The sequence below is a fragment of the Staurois parvus genome, unplaced genomic scaffold (genome assembly GCF_062004578.1).
Source record: "Staurois parvus isolate SC_StPar_1 unplaced genomic scaffold, SC_StPar_1.0 ptg000913l, whole genome shotgun sequence".
NCBI lineage: Eukaryota > Metazoa > Chordata > Amphibia > Anura > Ranidae > Staurois > Staurois parvus.
In genome coordinates, this window is record NW_028318709.1 from 468,060 (window position 1) to 480,880 (window position 12,821).

The following is a 12,821-nucleotide window of genomic DNA, read 5'->3' on the forward strand; positions in this document are numbered from 1 at the left end:
TGGCGGTAGGAGTGGGAGCGCAGTGTCAGACAGATAGACAAAAGTCAAGGATGGAGTGGCAATGGAAAGCGAGCGTGGGACTTTATGAGCTCCTCTAGATATTGCACCACCCCCTTGAAAAATGGCGCCCAAGGCAAACGTCTTGGTTGCCTCACTGTAAATACGCCCCTGCTCCACTGGCTACAGAGGAGCTAAACTACATTTTCCTAGCATCCTAAACCTTGTCTGAGAGGGTGCTAGAGAAGCACTTAGTAGCTCAAGTGCATTCTAGGTGAAAAACCATCAGCTATGATTTGATCTTGATGTGAGTATTTACAGAAGCACTTACCTTAGATAGGAACACATGTGCAGGAAGGGAGAAAGTTCTTCCATGTCCTTCCGTTCCATTGTATTGCATTCAAAGGTTAGAGCACTAATATCTGCAGAGAACCTCAAACAGTAGGCCAACTGTCTGGTGCAGATGTTCCCTTCCATCAGGTGGAATTCCAAGTCAGTGCTTCGGGACATCACTGACCGTACAAAATCTTCATCCTGTGTCTCATACAAGCAGGAAATGGTCCGAGTTGTGTATTTGGATGGGCCATCTGCAGCAAGCCAATTTCTGATAGCAGATGCTGCTGGGAATGCAATACTATGCCTCGTGATCTTTGACAGCTCCTTTAGCCATTTTCCATTGGTGAGGCCGAAGAGAAACTGTAAAACTAACAACAAGTGCGGACTGGAAGAAGACAACCCCAGCAGGCTTTTTCCCTCACAGATCTCCGGAAGTAAAGTCTCCTGACCTCCCATGGCCTCCTCCTCCTTCATCACATAATGCAGAGCAGCCAAAAACTCCTGCATGCTTAGGTGGATGAAGCTGTAGAAAGTGCTACTGTCAATATCCTGGAGAAAGATGTTCTCATTCAGGAATACAGATTCAACCTCGGACAGAGAGAGTCCGTGTTTTTCTAGATCTTCCTCATCGAACAAGATTTGCCGATTCAAAATGCCCTCATTGGCCAAAGAGCACAACTTCTTCAGGCAATCGTGCACTGGTTGGTTTCTCCCATGATACTTTATTAGACCCTTCAGGTAGAGGAGGTAGATAGAAGTGGCTGTTCTACACTCAATTAAATCCAGATCTTTTTTTATTTCTTGTTTCAGTACAGTACACATAATCCAGCAAGTGATGGGGACAGCACACATGGTGTACAGAACTTTATTATCTTTCACTATACCCAGAGCCTTGCCTGCATCATCTTCAGTGTCAAATGAGCTGTGGAAATATTTCTCACAGTCTTCCCTTGTGAATCCAAGAATTTCCACGTGACGAGAACACGTATCTCCAATAAATTCATCCAACTTCTCTAAGGCAAATGGCCTTGTGGTGATAATCAGAGAAGCTTCCGAGAGAACATGTTTAGAGACCAAACTTCTCAAAAAAACTTCTTGGTGGGTTTCCTGAAATGGGCCACCACAATCTTCGAAATTGTCCTTCAGAGTCCACCTCACCTCATCAAAACCATCGATGATAAAGAGTAGTTTTCTAGAATTACTCAGAATGGACTGCATCACATTCTCTGGAAACTGAAATTTGCTGGTTCTCGATAAAAGTCTGGCTAGGCTTATTTTATTGGTGATGGTGTTGAGTTCTCTACAGCTAAGGTAGAACGCAAAGCTGAAGCTGTCTTGGTAGAGATTTCCAGAGGCCCAATCCAGCATGATCTTCTTGGAGGTCATCGTTTTTCCAATCCCGGCAGGTCCTTGTAGAACCACAGTTTTGGGAAAACACCCTGACCATTGGGACTGAACAGGGTTTGAAGTGAAACGCATCCATCAGAAGATCCTTCATCCATTTTTTGTTGGTGCCTTAGGCCTAAAGCTGTTATTTCATGTTCTTTCTCATTTTTACTCTGATGACCGTTCACCATTAGGAGGCTGGTGTATGTTCTGTCCCAGACTAACCGCCTCTCCTATACGGGAGTTGTGCTCTTTGACGCAGTCAAACCTCTGTTTCATCTCTGTCATATATTGTACTCTCCAGTCTGCGTTGGAGAAGAAAACAAGTTTAGACATTTTAGGAGCAACACAACATTGTGTGTCCATTATCCAATTTTCCCCTTTTGTGAAGAAGTGGTTGGTCTTTTTGTAGCAACAAACAGCACATCTGTACAGTGGGGAGTGACTGTTGGTGGACTCAGCCATTGGAGAATTACAGTGCCTTGAATAAGTCTTCTTCCCCCTTGAAATGTCCCCCGCGTGGTCATGCGACAACGAGAACCGACAATGTATTTTATTGGGATTGGATGTGATAGACCGACACAAAGTGGCACATCATTGTGAAGTGGAAGGAAAATGAGAAATGGTTTTCAACATTTTTTACAAATAAACCTGTGAAAAGTGTGGCGGCATTTGTATTCAGCCCCCTTTACTCTGATACCCCTAACTAAAATCTAGTGGAACCAATTGCCTTCAGAAGTCACCTAATCAGTAAATAGAGTCCCCCTGTGTGTCATGTGATCTCAGTATAAATCCAGCTGTACTGTGAAGCCCTCAGAGGTTTGTTAGAGAACATTAGTGAACAAACAGCAACATGAAGGCCAAGGAACACACCAGACAGGTCAGGGATAAAGTTGTAGAGAAGTTTAAAGCAGGGTTAGGTTACAAAAAAATCTCCCAAGCTTTGAGCATCTCACGGAGCACTGTTCAATCCATCATCCAAAAATGGAAAGAGTACGGCACAACTGCCAACCTACCAAGACATGGCCGTCCACCTAAACTGACAGGCCGAGCAAGGAGAACATTCATCAGAGAAGCAGCCAAGAGGCTCATGGGAACTCTGGAGGAGTTGCAGAGATCCACAGCTCAGTCGGAAGAATCTGTCCACAGGACAACTGTTAGTTGTGCACTCCACAAATCTGGCCTTTATGGAAGAGTGACAAGAAGAAAGCCATTGTTGGAGGAAAGCCATAAGAAGTCCCGTTTGCAGTTTGTGAGAAGCCATGTGGGGACACAGCAAACGTGTGGAAGAAGGGGCTCTGGTCAGAGGAGACCAAAATGGAACTTTTTGTTGTAAAAGCAAAATGTTATGTGTGGTGGAAAACTAACGCTGCACATCACCCTGAACACACCATCCCCACTGTGAAACATGGTGGTGGCAGCATCATGTGGTGGGGATGCTTTTCTTCAGCAGGGACAGGGAAGCTGGTCAGAGTTGATGGGAAGATGGATGGAGCCAAATACAGCGCAATTTTAGAAGAAAACCTGTTAGAGTCTGCAGAAGACTTGAGACCGGGGCGGAGGTTCCATTTCCAGCAGGAAAACGACCTAAAACATCCAGCCAGAGCTACAATGGAAGGGTTCAGATCAAAGCATCTTCATGTGTTAGAATGCCCAGTCACAGTCCAGACCCAAATCCAATGGAGAATCTGTGGTCAGACCTGAAAATTGCTGTTCCCAGACGCTCTCCATCCAATCTGACAGAGCTTGAGGGATTCTGCAAAGAAGAATGGGCAGAAATGTCCCTCTCTAGTTGTGCAAAGAGACATCCCCAAAAAGACTTGCAGCTGGAATTGCAGCCAAAGGGGGTCCTACAAAGTATTGACTCCGGGGGGCCGAATACAAATGCCACCACACTTTTCACAGATTTATTGGTCACAAATGTTGAAAACCATTTCTTATTTTCCTTCCACTTCACAATTATGTAGCACTTTGTGTTGGTCCATCACATCCAATCCCATTAAAATACATTGACAGTTCTGGTTGTCACTTGACAACATGGGGGACATTTCAAGGGGGAGGAAGACATTTTCAAGGCACTGTATGTGCTGAAAATGTCAGTGAACATTTCTTCACTGTCTTAACCAGGGCTTTTTTTCAGCGGGAACTTGGGGGAAATGTGGTGGTGGTGGTGAGGGTGGTGGTGGTAGTGGTGAGGGTGAGGGTGGTGGTGGTTGTGAAGGTGGTGGTGAGGGTGGTGGTGGTGGTAGTAGTGAGGGGGGTGGTGAGGGTGGTGGTGGTAGTGGTGAGGGTGGTGGTGGTAGTGGTGATTGTGGTGGTGGTGAGAGTGGTGGTGGTGAAGGTGGTGGTGTGGGTGGTGAAGGTGGTGGTGGTGGTAGTAGTAAGGGTGGTGGTGAGGGTGGTGGTGGTAGTGGTGAGGGTGGTGGTGGTGATGGTAGTGGTGAGGGTGAGGATGGTGGTGGTGAGGGTGGTGGTGGTGGTGGTAGTGGTGAGGGTGGTGGTGGTGGTAGTGGTGAGGGTGGTGGTGGTGGGGTGGTGGTGAGGGTGGTGTTGGTGAAGGTCGTGGTGGTGGTGAGGGTGTGGGTGGTGAGGGTGGTGGTGGTAGTGGTGAGGGTGGTGGTGGTGGTAGTGGTGAGGGTGGTAGTGGTGAGGGTGGTGGTGGTAGTGGTGAGGGTGGTGGTGGTGAGGGTGGTGGTGGTAGTGGTGAGGGTGGTGGTGGTGGTGGTGGTAGAGGTGAGGGTGAGGGTGGTGGTGGTGGTGAGGGTGGCAGTGGTGGTGAAGGTGGTGGTGGTGAGGAGGGTGGTGAAGGTAGTGGTGGTAGTGGTGAGGGTGATGGTGAGGGTGGTGGTGGTGAGGGTGGTGGTGATGGTGGTGGTGGTGGTGAGGGTGGTGGTGGTGGTGGTAGTGGTGAGGGTGGTGGTGGTGGGTAGAGGTGAGGGTGGTGGTGAAGGTGGTGGTGGTGGTAGTAGTGAGGGTGGTGGTGAGGGTGGTGGTGGTAGTGGTGGTGGTAGTGTGATTGTGGTGGTGGTGGTGGTGCTGGTGAAGTTGGTGGTGTGGGTGGGGAGGGTGGTGGTAGTAGTGAGGCTGGTGGTGAGGGTGGTGGTGGTAGTGGTGAGGGTGGTGGTGGTGATGGTAGTGGTGAGGGTGAGGATGGTGGTGGTGAGGGTGGTGGTGGTGGTGGTAGTGGTGAGGGTGGGGTGGTGGTAGTGGTGAGGGTGGTGGTGGTGGTAGTGGTGAGGGTGAGGGTGGTGGGTGGTGGTGAGGGTGAGGGTGGTGTTGGTGAAGGTGGTGGTGAGGGTGTGGGTGGTGAGGGTGGTGGTGGGGTGGTGGTGGTAGTGGTGAGGGTGGTGGTGGTGGTAGTGGTGAGGGTGGTGGTGATGAGGGTGGTGGTGGTAGTGGTGAGGGTGGTGGTGAGGGTGGTGGTGGTGGTAGAGGTGAGGGTGAGGGTGGTGGTGGTGGTGGTGGTGAGGGTGGCAGTGGTGGTGAAGGTGGTGGTGGTGAGGATGGTGGTGGTGGTGAAGGTGGTGGTGGTAGTGGTGAGGGTGATGGTGGTGGTGAAGGTGGTGGTGGTGGTAGTGGTGAGGGTGGTGGTGGTGGTAGAGATGAGGGTGAGGGTGGTGGTGAAGGTGGCGGTGGTGGTGAAGGTGGTGGTGGTGAGGATGGTGGTGGTGGTGAGGAGGGTGGTGAAGGTAGTGGTGGTAGTGGTGAGGGTGATGGTGAGGGTGGTGGTGGTGAGGGTGGTGGTGAAGGTGGTGGTGGTGGTGAGGGTGGTGGTGGTGGTGGTAGTGGTGAGGGTGGTGGTGGTGGTAGAGGTGAGGGTGGTGGTGAAGGTGGTGGTGGTGGTAGTAGTGAGGGTGGTGGTGAGGGTGGTGGTGGTAGTGGTGGTGGTAGTGGTGATTGTGGTGGTGGTGGTGCTGGTGAAGTTGGTGGTGTGGTGGTGAGGGTGGTGGTAGTAGTGAGGCTGGTGGTGAGGGTGGTGGTGGTAGTGGTGAGGGTGGTGGTGGTGATGGTAGTGGTGAGGGTGAGGATGGTGGTGGTGAGGGTGGTGGTGGTGGTGGTAGTGGTGAGGGTGGTGGTGGTGGTAGTGGTGAGGGTGGTGGTGGTGGTAGTGGTGAGGGTGAGGGTGGTGGGGTGGTGGTGATGGTGAGGGTGGTGTTGGTGAAGGTGGTGGTGAGGGTGTGGGTGGTGAGGGTGGTGGTGGGGTGGTGGTGGTAGTGGTGAGGGTGGTGGTGGTGGTAGTGGTGAGGAGGGTGGTGGTGGTAGTGGTGAGGGTGGTGGTGAGGGTGGTGGTGGTGGTAGAGGTGAGGGTGAGGGTGGTGGTGGTGGTGGTGAGGGTGGCAGTGGTGGTGAAGGTGGTGGTGGTGAGGATGGTGGTGGTGGTGAAGGTGGTGGTGGTGGTGGTAGTGGTGAGGGTGATGGTGGTGGTGAAGGTGGTGGTGGTGGTAGTGGTGAGGGTGGTGGTGGTGGTAGAGGTGAGGGTGAGGGTGGTGGTGAAGGTGGCGGTGGTGGTGAAGGTGGTGGTGGTGAGGATGGTGGTGGTGGTGAGGAGGGTGGTGAAGGTAGTGGTGGTAGTGGTGAGGGTGATGGTGAGGGTGGTGGTGGTGAGGGTGGTGGTGAAGGTGGTGGTGGTGGTGAGGGTGGTGGTGGTGGTGGTAGTGGTGAGGGTGGTGGTGGTGGTGGTAGAGGTGAGGGTGGTGGTGAAGGTGGTGGTGGTGGTAGTAGTGAGGGTGGTGGTGAGGGTGGTGGTGGTAGTGGTGGTGGTAGTGGTGATTGTGGTGGTGGTGGTGCTGGTGAAGTTGGTGGTGTGGGTGGTGAGGGTGGTGGTAGTAGTGAGGCTGGTGGTGAGGGTGGTGGTGGTAGTGGTGAGGGTGGTGGTGGTGATGGTAGTGGTGAGGGTGAGGATGGTGGTGGTGAGGGTGGTGGTGGTGGTGGTAGTGGTGAGGGTGGTGGTGGTGGTAGTGGTGAGGGTGAGGGTGGTGGGGTGGTGGTGATGGTGAGGGTGGTGTTGGTGAAGGTGGTGGTGAGGGTGTGGGTGGTGAGGGTGGTGGTGGTAGTGGTGAGGGTGGTGGTGGTGGTAGTGGTGAGGGTGGTGGTGATGAGGGTGGTGGTGGTAGTGGTGAGGGTGGTGGTGAGGGTGGTGGTGGTGGTAGAGGTGAGGGTGAGGGTGGTGGTGGTGGTGGTGAGGGTGGCAGTGGTGGTGAAGGTGGTGGTGGTGAGGATGGTGGTGGTGGTGAAGGTGGTGGTGGTGGTGGTAGTGGTGAGGGTGATGGTGGTGGTGAAGGTGGTGGTGGTGGTAGTGGTGAGGGTGGTGGTGGTGGTAGAGGTGAGGGTGAGGGTGGTGGTGAAGGTGGCGGTGGTGGTGAAGGTGGTGGTGGTGAGGATGGTGGTGGTGGTGAGGGTGGTGAAGGTGGTGGTGGTAGTGGTGAGGGTGATGGTGGTGGTGAGGGTGGTGGTGGTGGGGTGGTGGTGGTGGGGTAGGGTGGGTTTAGCAGAGGCACCCAAAAAGCAAGACATGCTTGAGTTTGCCTTGTGGAGACTTCTGGGTCTTCATTGACCATGTGACAAAACACAACACCGTTGATGCATCTCATGTCATTTGGAAGGTGCGGCACAAGAAAGGAACGTCTTCCAACACCATTGGAAGCGTCTTAATACACCGAAGGCGCCCGTGCGAGCCGTGAAATGCGTCAGCGGCGTTGTATTTTAACGTGCGATCGATACAAGACCTACAACTACATAAGGCAGGACCTTAGGCATCTCCTCTGCTACCTCCGAAACCCGCCATTTTGGACTAAGATTCTTCAGCTCAACATTTACTTTGCTCAGAGGGTCTAAAATAGAGACTTTGGACCTTTTTTAATAAAAAATACAATAAACAATTTGATTTTGCGTTATTTTTTTTACGCACCTTGTGCGGGGTCACCGGGAAAGGCCTGTTCCATGTTCTCTGGAGAAGAAAGAGGTTGCAGTTAGAAGAGAAGGGACGGGAGGTCATCATATTCCTGCACCACAGCTATGCTATGGTTCTCAAGCAGCAATGCGCGGTCGTGCGTTTTTGCCGCGCTTTTGCATTTTTATTCTGCCCAGCAACCAAAAAAAAATACCATTTTAACAAAAAAAAAAGAGCTGAGCAAAACGCAAGACGCAGTACAAATGCATAAAAACCGCGTGTAGAAAAACGCAAAGCAAATCGCAAAAAGCAAACTGCACAGGTGTGAACGGAGCCTTGGAGGGAATTAGAATAAAAATAAAATAGGAAAGTATAGAACAGAAAAAAGTAGAGTAGAAAATAAAAGCATAAAATAAAGAATGAATAAAATAGAATGGAATATGCTAGAATAGAAGGAATATAGCCATTTCTTAAATTGCAAATTTTGAAAAGAATAGAATGAAACAGAATAGAATAGAATAAGACAGAAAAGAACAGCGTAAAATAAAATAGAAAAGAAAAGATCAGAAAATAAAATAATCAAATCGAATAGAAAATAATAGAATAGATTATAAAAGAAAAGAATAGAATAGAAAAAAATTAATAGAACAGAATATAATAGAAAGAAAATAGTCGTCTTCCGAAATCCAAATTTCGAAATTCGAATAGAATAAAATAGAAAGAGTAAAGCCATCTTCCGAAAATCAGATGTCAAAAAAAATAGAATAAAAATAAAATAGAATAGAAAAAGATAGAATAAAACAGAAAATAATAGAATAGAAAAGAAAAGTACAGACCAGAAAAAAAGTAGAATAGAAAATAAAAGCATACAATAAAAAATAATAATATAAAATAAAAAAACAGAAAAAAAAGAATAAAATATAATAGAATAGGTTAGAATAGAAGGAATATAGCCATCTGCTGAAATTCAAATTTCAAAAAGAATAGAATAGAACAAAATAGAATAGAATAGAACAGAATACAGTAAAACAGAATAGAATAGAAAAAAAGTAGAATAGAAAATAAATGCATAGAATAAAAAAGAATAATACAGAATAAAAAAAAGGGAAAAAAAGAATAAAATAGAATAGAATAGGCTAGAATAGAAGGAATATAGCCATCTGCTGAAATTCAAATTTTAAAAAAATAGAACAGGACAAAATAGAATAGAATAGAACAGAATACAGTAAAACAGAATAGAATAGAAAAAAGTACAATAGAAAAAAAATGCATAGAATAAAAAAGAATAATACGGAATAAAAAAAAGGAAAAAAAAAGAATAGAATGGGCTAGAATAGAAGGAATATAGTCATCTGCTGAAATTCAAATTTCAAAAAGAATAGAATAGAACAAAATAGAATAGAATATAACAGAATACAGTAAAAGAATAGAATAGAAAAAAAGTAAAATAGAAAATGCATAGATTAAAAAAGAATAATACAGAATAAAATTTTTTTTTTAAAAAAAGAATAAAATAGAATAGAATAGGCTAGAATAGAAGGAATATAGCCATCTCCTGAAATTCAAATTTCAAAAAGAATAGAACAGGACAAAATAGAATAGAATATAACAGAATACTGTAAAACAGAATAGAATAGAAAAAAGTAGAATAGAAAATAAATGCACAGAATAAAAAAAAATGTAGAATAAAAAAAAGAAAAAAAAAGAATAAAATAGGCTAGAATAGAAGGAATATAGCCATCTCTTGAAATTCAAATTTCAAAAAGAATAGAACAGGACAAAATAGAATAGAATATAACAGAATACAGTAAAACAGAATGGAATAGAAAAAAAGTAGAATAGAAAATAAATGCATAGAATAAAAATAAAAATATAGAATAAAAAAAAGAAAAAAAAAAGAATAAAATAGGCTAGAAGGAATATAGCCATCTCTTGAAATTCAAATTTCAAAAAGAATAGAACAGGACAAAATAGAATATAACAGATTACAGTAAAACAGAATAGAATAGAAAAAAGTAGAATAGAAAATAAATGCATAGAATAAAAAAAAAAAATATAGAAAAAAAAGAAAGAAAAAAAAAGAATAAAATAGGCTAGAAGGAATATAGCCATCTCTTGAAATTCAAATTTCAAAAAGAATAGAACAGGACAAAATAGAATAGAATATAACAGAATACAGTAAAACAGAATGGAATAGAAAAAAAGTAGAATAGAAAATAAATGCATAGAATAAAAAAAAAAAAATAGAATAAAAAAAAGAAAAAAAAAAGAATAAAATAGGCTAGAAGGAATATAGCCATCTGCTGAAATTCAAATTTCAAAAAGAATAGAACAGGACAAAATAGAATATAACAGATTACAGTAAAACAGAATAGAATAGAAAAAAGTAGAATAGAAAATAAATGCATAGAATAAAAAAAAAAAAAGAATAAAAAAAAGAAAAAAAAAGAATAAAACAGGCTAGAAGGAATATAGCCATCTGCTGAAATTCAAATTTCAAAAAGAATAGAACAGGACAAAATAGAATAGAATATAACAGAATAGAGTAAAACAGAATAGAATAGAAAAAAGTAGAATAGAAAATAAATGCATAGAATAAAAAAGAATAATACAGAATAAAAAAAACAAAAAAAAAGAATAAAATTGAATAGAAAAGAAAAGAAAGAATAAAGCCATCTTCTAATCGATTTGATATTTTCGATTGAAATTCGATTAGAATATTTTGACATTGGAAAAACGGTCGAAAACTCAAAAAACAAAACAAAGTGAAACTAAATGCCACCAAAAGAAGCGAGTAACGTGACGAATCGATACGAAACAAATGTTTTGGTTACGCACATGCCTAGTGTGGACAGCCATATCAGGCATGAAGGAGGCTCCGTGGTCACTAGTACCTGACTGGGACGTCTTTCCTTCCAGGTTTTCGATGACCCCGGGATTGCTGGTCTTGAGAGCTTGGTAGAGCTTGTCCTTGTCAGAGGAGCTCCAGCCACTGATGAATTTATAAAGGACCCTCATCTTCTCCTGGGTGACGGGTACGGATTCCTTCACAATGTCATACTGTTCCTGAGTCAGAAGACCTCCTTCCAGTAGACAGTCCAACACAGGGTGGACCATGGTCACATGCTGGATGAGGTCAGTACGATGTTTGTCCAGGAAGTGCTCCTCACCTTCATAGAGACAACAAACACATGGTTTTAGGAGGCATCTCAAGGCTTTGATTCATTTGTTTCGTGAATAATTTATGAAACAAAGCTGTCCTACACCCAGTCAACTGATTTTTTTTTAAGGACAGAATGGAATTCAAGGCGTGGTTGGAGGTCCGACACTTTTAGCTCCAGGTTCAAATCAGATACAATTCCTCCATGACAGTACACGGTGGAAGAACAGCTACCTGTAGGACCACATGAGTTACAGTTTTGGACAGAAGTCCATGATAGAGCTTTAATCCTGAGAGGAAGGCTGATGTTCCACAGCTTCTGAGGAGCATCAAACATGGGGGTTTTTTTTTGGTTGCGAGTCCTAATAACACAACCCAGAGACAAAAAAAAAGACCCTTCAACACATTTGTCTTCATGTCCCTGGATGTGAAATGTTTCCCCATGGACATCTACAAGCCTGGCACCTAGCAGTAGGTAGACATAAAAGCTGATGGAACCTGTGTCTCCACGTCCTTGGATGTCACGCATTTCCCCATGGACACCTACAAGCCTGGCACCTAGCAGTAGGTACACATAAAAGCTGATGGAACCTGTGTCTCCATGTCCTTGGATGTCAAACATTTCCCTATGGGCATCTACAAGCCTGGCACCTAGCAGTAGGTAGACATAAAAGCTGATGGAACCTGTGTCTCCATGTCCCTGGATGTGAAATGTTTCCCCATGGGCACCTACAAGCCTGGCACCTAGCAGAAGGTACACATAAAAGCTGATGGAACCTGTGTCTCCACGTCCTTGGATGTCACGCATTTCCCCATGGGCACCTACAAGCCTGGCACCTAGCAGTAGGTACACATAGAAGCTGAGGGAACCTGTGTCTCCACGTCCTTGGATGTCACGCATTTCCCCATGGGCACCTACAAGCCTGGCACCTAGCAGTAGGTAGACATAAAAGCTGATGGAACCTGTGTCTCCAAGTCCTTGGATGTCACGCATTTCCCCATGGGCACCTACAAGCCTGGCACCTAGCAGTAGGTAGACATAAAAGCTGATGGAACCTGTGTCTCCACGTCCTTGGATGTCACGCATTTCCCCATGGGCACCTACAAGCCTGGCACCTAGCAGTAGGTACACATAGAAGCTGAGGGAACCTGTGTCTCCACGTCCTTGGATGTCACGCATTTCCCCATGGGCACCTACAAGCCTGGCACCTAGCAGTAGGTACACATAAAAGCTGATGGAACCTGTGTCTCCAAGTCCTTGGATGTCACGCATTTCCCCATGGGCACCTACAAGCCTGGCACCTAGCAGTAGGTAGACATAAACAACATTTTGAGACATATGGAACTTTCTTTTGGTGGTATTTAATCACCGCTGGGGTTTTTTTTTTCTATTTTTTGCTGAACAAACTAAAAAAGACCAAAACTTTAGAAAAATAAGTTTTTCTTAGCTTCTGTTATAAAGTTTTGTAAATAAGTAATTTTTCTCCTTCACTGATGGGCACTGATAGGCTGCACAGATGGGCACTGATGAGGAGTCACTGATGGGCACTGATAGGCTGCACAGATGGGCACTGATGAGGAGTCACTGATGGGCACTGATAGGCTGCACAGATGGGCACTGATGAGGAGTCACTGATGGGCACTGATAGGCTGCACAGATGGGCACTGATGAGGAGTCACTGATGGGCACTGATAGGCTGCACAGATGGGCACTGATGAGGAGTCACTGATGGGCACTGATAGGCTGCATAGATGGGCACTGATAGGCTGCACTGATGGGCACTGATTAGGAGTCACTGATGGGCACTGATAGGCTGCACTGATGGGCACTGATGAGGAGTCACTGATGGGCACTGATAGGCTGCACACAGATAGGCACTGATGAGGAGTCACTGATGGGCACTGATAGGCTGCACACAGATAGGCACTGATGAGGAGTCACTGATGGGCACTGATAGGCTGCGCTGATGGGCACTGATAAGGAGTCACTGACAGGCACTGATAGGCTGCACTGATGGGCACTGATGAAGAGTCACTGATGGGCACTGATAG

At 45.7% G+C, this 12,821-nt stretch overlaps 1 pseudogene across 1 annotated transcript; it reads right to left on the reverse strand.

Moving 5' to 3' along the window:
* Positions 1-324: 324 nt before the first annotated feature.
* LOC149442093 (NACHT, LRR and PYD domains-containing protein 3-like) lies at positions 325-10,776 on the reverse strand (annotated as a pseudogene). The gene is made up of 3 exons (XR_016307231.1): positions 10,504-10,776; positions 7,628-7,666; positions 325-2,024 (listed from the first exon to the last, which is right to left on the reverse strand). The product of XR_016307231.1 is annotated as an NACHT, LRR and PYD domains-containing protein 3-like (transcript).
* Between the last annotated feature and the right edge of the window lie 2,045 nt (positions 10,777-12,821).